At 36.5% G+C, this 6,614-nt stretch overlaps 1 pseudogene; it reads right to left on the bottom strand.

Moving 5' to 3' along the window:
• Window positions 1-1,121: 1,121 nt before the first annotated feature.
• LOC101714945 (R3H domain-containing protein 1-like) lies at window positions 1,122-3,602 on the bottom strand (annotated as a pseudogene).
• Window positions 3,603-6,614: the final 3,012 nt, after the last annotated feature.

Below are 6,614 nucleotides of genomic sequence, written 5' to 3'. Positions count from 1 at the left end.
ATCCTTTCAAAAAACATTTTATACAATATTAGATCTGAATACTTCTATATGTTTTCTTCCAAACCATAAATAGGCAGTCCTCAAAAGAGGAAGGTAGAATCTAAAATGTCAATGTGGATCCAAACTATTTACTTAGGTTCAGGCTGGGGGGGGGGTTCCTTAAGACTAGCTTGAACAAACCATTAAAAATGTCTTTTTTGTGGTAAGAACACTTCATGAAATTTATTCTTTTAACAAAAACTGAAATGTATGATGCATTATTGTAAACTATAGCCATAATACTGGACAGTTGATGAAATTTAATAATCTTGTACAACTGAAATTTTAGATCCACTGGTGAGCAATTATCCATTTCCCATCCTTCTCTGACTTTGACTAGTTTAGATATTTCATACAAATAGAATCATGCAATATTTATCCTCCTATGATTAACTTATTTTTACTTAGCATAATATCCTCAATGTTCAGTCATGTTACACATTGTAGAATTTCTTTAATTTTTAGGCCTGAATAATGCTCCATTTTATTTACATACACTTTCTTTATCCATTCATTCATTCATGGGTGAACACTTAGATTGTTTCCACTTCTTGGCTATGGTCAGCAATGATCATGGGAGTGCAACTGTCTCTTGGTGATCCTGATTTCAATTCTTTGGAATAATATTCAAAGATATTTGGGATTTATAGACCATACTGTAGTTCTACTTTTAATTTTGAGGGGATTCTCCATACTGTTTCCCATATTTGATGAACCAAGGTGGATTCCCACGTAGTGTGCAAGGGTTCCTTCTCCTCTACATCCTCACCAACATTTGCTATCTTTCATTGTTTTGATAATAGGCATTCTAAGAACTGTGAATTAGTTTTTATTTGCATTTCTCTGATTATTATTGATTTTGAGCTTTTTTTCGTATATCTGCTAGCAATGTGTAACTCTGGAGAAATTTCTATTTAAATCTTCCACTCATTTAAAAAATTGATTATTTGCTATTGAATTATAAAGAATTCCTTACGTATTGGGGATATTAGCTCATCAGATACATGGTTTTCAAATATTTTTTCTCGTTCTGAAAGCTGCCTTTGCACTGTCATTTCTTTTGATGTACAGAAACATTTTAGTTAAATGTAGTCCCACTTCTTTATCCTTGTTTTTGTTGCCTGCCACAATTGTTTCCATAATAAGAGTCCTCCAGGTCCAGAATCTGACTTACAGCCTTTAAAGGAGCTATGTTGACCATACGTTAAATTATTTTGGCAAGGTGAAATGACACTATAGTAAACTGGCATTCCTGCAGGGGACACAGATCCTTGATTAGGCTGAATAGAGAACACAACAGGTTGTTGATAAGTCTGATGGGGTGGCTATTCCTTAAAAACCTTGAGGCAATGAAACCTGATATGATGGCACTGAAGGATACCAGATGGCCACTCCTTGAATCTAATTTCCAGTGCTGTTGGGTTGGCCTCCAACTAGGCTCTGACTCTGGGACTGCTGAATTCCGCCTATTCCTTGGTAGTTTTGCTGTTGGTTGGGCATAACTTGATAACCTGTTTGCTGTGCAGGCTGTGGCAGTGGTTGGTTTAGATGTGAACTGTAATGGACAGAGGGATAGGGCAGCACTGAGGCTGACTGGAGTCATAGTGGCTTGGAGCACAATAACAGGCTGGTATCTGTGGTGAGTGCTGCTGAATATATCCCTGATACTGGAGCACAGGGTGGCTGATGGCATGATCAGAGGCAGAATAGCCAGAAGTAGGGACTGGCTGCCCAGGCTGCAGGGGAGGAGGAGGTGGAAGTGGCAGAGGTGGAGGAGGAGCAGGAGGATTTGGTGTGGGTGCTGCTGTCATGATACAACCAGACTGCTGTGGAGGCTAAAGAACGACAACAGACTGGAACATGGTGGCATGTGGGTCAGAACCACCAGATGACTGGTGGGCAAGACTTATGTGGCTGAACTGAGAACCAAGGTCATCCTTCTGTGAGAAAATGTGATTAGCTGCTGGTTGTTGAGGTGGTGGGGAGGTCCAAGTACTTGGGTTTTAACTGGCTATTGAATCATAGGTGGATTATACACAACTGGACTCCCATCTGATTTTATGAAGGGCTGACTTGTTTGTGGGTTAATCAGAATACTGCAAGGTAGTTGCCTGCTGCTTGCAAAGGAAGCAAAAAGAAGCTAGTGCTAGGAGATTCGACTTGCTTGTTTAGGCCAGCATCAACTATGAGTGCTGACAGCTGCATTGATGACCGCTGAGCCATGAGAAGTCTGGCTGAGTGCTATACCTGGAAGAGGCTGCTGGATGTGAGAAAGAGAGCCAGTAGATGACCCTACACTACCAGAAGACCCAGAACCTGTTTTGGAAAGCTTACCTATGATTTTGCTGCTTCCAGAGCTATCACCTCTTGTGAGGACAGAGATTTCACTAAAGCTGCTGGCTTTAGTTACAGCAGGCTTCAAGTTTCGCAGGGAGCTGTCTGTATCTGCTGATCCACAGTCACGGTTCAGAGTATTTCAACTCATTCTCAGTGCTGCTTTAATGACTATTTGTTGATTTTCCTGAAGGATCTTTATTAACTCTAAATATTTGGCAACTCTGCTGGATACTACTACCACCCTCATTTTGGATTCTTTTGTCAGTAATATAATTCTCTTGGGAACACAGGGAATCTTGGGAAAATAATCAGTCTCTAGCTCTCTGGTACTCTTCCCCCCTTCTATAGATTTACTTCTTCTATCATCTTTCAAATGTATTCTCATCTGGTTATCATCTTTGTCAATGCTAGTTATCTCTCTTAAGGATATATCATTTCTGAAAATCTTCATCTTTATCATCTTTAATATATTCATGGAATTTCTGATCAGGTATTTTTGTATTGCTAGTTTTGTTTACTATGACAGACTTTCCACTCTGATCAAAATAGTGGTCTAATCCAAAGTAAGCAGCTACTCCGTAGTAGCACCCTATGGTAATATGTCATTGGGGGGCATTTTTTACATGGAGACTCATTATTATCAATGAAATTTTAAATTTCTTGCTCTTATTTCAGCAGCATCATACTGCCTCTGGAAGTATTTTTTAATGTATTTACTAAAAATTCATGTAGATCTATGCCAGTTAAATCAGTGTATTCTTGACTGGAATCTCTTGATAACATTTTTCTGGACAACTTATCATTGGCTTTTCTTTTTCTGCTTTATCTTTTGAGGGCTTCTCTTTTGCAAATGATTGTGTTAACTGGATCTGAATTTTTTCCTGCGAATCAATTTTGTTGGCAATATATGGATCACTCTTCTCTGGCAAATTCTTCCCATAGTTTTTTTATTTGATTCAATTTTCAACTGTGGTTTTATCTTTCATTTCTGTCTCCAAATCCTTCATTGTTTCAGTTTCATCTTTTACAAAAATAGTATCAGACATCCTCATTAGCAAAGATTACTTTAGAATTCTACAGGGAACTTGGAGCCTGATGTGTCCATTGACTTGGGATGGTGGTGTTCCACAAAAACAAAATAAAATAATCCAAGGTTTCTTTCCACAGCTATTAGGCAGGATATCAATTACATTTAACCATCTGTAATCTGGCAAGAAGAGTCCCATATCCTTGTCACCACTGTAGAATCCTGGACTGAAATAAACTGTCTTTGGCCAAACATATCATATCTTTCAGTGGTCCATGTTATTGAGGAGGAGGAGGTGGGTGGAGCACAGCATGGTGGAGCAACAGCAGGTCTGGGTGGGTACAAGTAAGAGTCTTACCAGACCAGACACTGGCTGTAGTGGCCTTTTTTTCCTTGATAATTCTGAAAATCACTTTTTGTGTGTATATGGTTAATAAAGTTTTGAGGAGAGCAGCATTATCTTGTAGTCATCTATATTACTGGTTTAATAATTAATTAGAAGGAAAAATTATAGATAAATTTCCAATCTTAATTTAGCCAATAAAAATTTTGCATGTTACCTACCAGATTCAGAAAATAGGGGGAAAATAGGCCAGTGAACTTTATGTTAACCTCTTTTTACTTTCCTTGTTCTTATAATATAAATGCTGCGGAGATATTTAACAATAAATATGTTAATGTCTGAAGATTATAATTCCAGACTTATCTTTTTAATTCTAATCAATTCTCTGATGTTGATTTAAGATTAAATCTTTCTTCAATAGGAGAATGTTATTGATTCCTCAAATTTTAGAGAGATGTTGCCAAATGTGAAAGTCAGAATATTATACAAATATGAAACATCAATGAAGATATATTGTAGCTAATACTGCTTTGTGTTGAAAGTAGCATAGTTAATCTGGAAGAAGAGAACCTGTTCCCAGATGGGTGTGTTATATAAACCAAATAAATTAATTAATTTAATCCACCCATTTAAATGTTTTAACAGTGAATTTGAACTATGGGCACCATTTTGCTCATATTACAACTTGATAGATTTATTTGTCATTGGTCATTTCCATCATCATTATTTCAACCATCAGCCTAATAATATAAACAAATTCTATGAAGAAAGACTCATCTTTATATGGTGCCTTTTATGTCAGACAATTCTAAGCACCTATCAAACTTTTTCCATTCCTGTGGGGCACAGAGTTAAACCATATTTCCCAGTTTCCCTTGCAGTTAGAAGATGCATGTTGTCAAACTCTGGACAATAGAAGATGTGTAAAGGTGATGTAATGCATGATAGATCTGAACTTTAATTAAAACACTGTCATGTATAACTCTTGCACTTTTTCTCTGGGTTCCAGTTTAATACTGGTAGAGAGAACTCTACTTCATGAGCCCAGAGGAGGGAAAAGCACAAGTGAAAAGAAACCTGAGTCCTAGGACAACTGAATGGAACAGAATGTGTCTCCTTTTCCCACAATCTGCCCTTATTGAAATGTGGTTGAATTAAATTTTTTATTCTGCTAAGTCACTGAGATTTTGAGTTTATCATATCAGCTAACCTACCCTTACCAATATGCCATTGTAGGATTTTGCTTAGTTTAATTTAAAATTGTGACTATATGCATTATGAAAAAAATACTGTCTGTATAGTTAATTTGAAGTGATTTTTGTCATGATTATTTGACAGGCTATTTAACCAACTGATTAGTTAATCAAACCTTCAAAAATCAACATAGTGTTTGAGTGTGGTACGTGTGAATATAACAGTAACAGTTCAATGGAAACCCTAGCATTTGCAGGTCGACACACGAATGATATGTTAAAAATAGCTAGGTAAGCTGTGGGTGTAGCATGGATAAGGCCCTCAGTTCAATCCACAGCATCACACACACTAAAAAGAAAATAAGTTTCTAGGTGTCCTGGACTTCTATTTTTGTAAGGGACTACCAAATTTTACAGAGGGCCCACCTGTGGGGGGATCACAGGACTGGCAGTTGGTTTTCTCTCTTTTGAAGATAGAGCACAATCGAAGAACAAGATGGGGGAACTTATGACATATTGGCCAAGAAAAATGAGTTAAACAAAATTTCTACCAACATAAGCAAGTGTTATGACAACAAAGTTGAACAAATTAAAAAAAACAAGATAAAGTTGGGTATAGTTCTCAGAAATACTAATTGAAATTTTCTTAGAGCTAAGACGTAGACAATTTGTAATGAAACATACCTTATTCAACTCCAACAATGAGCCTGAACTTGGTGATGATTATCAAGAAATTTGAAATGCCAAGATACTGAGCATCCTAATATGAAGTCAAAGCTTGTTCATACAGAAAAAAGATTCAGTCATCGGTCACATACCTTTTTTTTTCCATGAAGGAAAAGAGCATTTCATAAAAGAAAAGATTTCTAATAGCAAACTTAGAAAATTTGAGTTGCTAAATACTATAGCTGGAAAACTGCTACACAGATAGATACATTGAGAAGCTAATGGAATGACAGGCCATTCAATATGTCAGTAAATGCAAAGAAAACAATTGACACATGCTCCCCAGGAACATCAAAATATAGACTTAAAATGAAAGGGGCTAGGTCCTTTCGACTTCCTAGGCTCCAGCCCTAAATTACATATTTATGGAATGCATCATGAAGTCCAAAGATATAGACTATTGTATTAAGAACAACTACTTGTGGCTTCTCAATCTGAGAAAAAACTGAGGGAGTTGTCTGTGACACCTTTATAATGTATGCATGCACCTAGTTTCATGTTATTTTCCATAAGATTAGTGATGACTTTGAAGAATCCAAGATTGATAGACCTAATTAAGTTCTTACTAAGGGTCAAATACAGTAAGAGAGTGAAGGTCCTATGACTTAGTGATTCCTGTCACTAAAGAGAGGCAAGCTTCATCCTGGCAATGACAGATCATTTTCTCTTTGATACTTCGTTATCCCTAGAAATGGTAAGAGATACAAACATTTTACAAAGCCATTTCAGAGTTATTATTTTCCCTGGGGTATACCAGTTAATATTTGTAGATATAGATAAAGTTACAATATTCCCATGAGGAACTACCTAATTTGTTGACTTAAGCAACTAAGTAATATTCACTAGTTAGGGAAATAACATAATCTTACAACTAATAGCTTTAAATAAATGCTTACATTTTGCAGTAACTACAGTAGAATTCTTGCAGAATAAGATAAAAATTGGAGGC

Source organism: Heterocephalus glaber, unplaced genomic scaffold (assembly GCF_053883595.1).
Source record: "Heterocephalus glaber isolate CG9 unplaced genomic scaffold, H.glaber_assembly_v1.0 deba00001569, whole genome shotgun sequence".
In the NCBI taxonomy this organism is placed as follows: domain Eukaryota; kingdom Metazoa; phylum Chordata; class Mammalia; order Rodentia; family Bathyergidae; genus Heterocephalus; species Heterocephalus glaber.
Note: the sequence above shows the minus strand (reverse complement) of the source record. Positions and strands in the feature narration are given on the sequence as shown.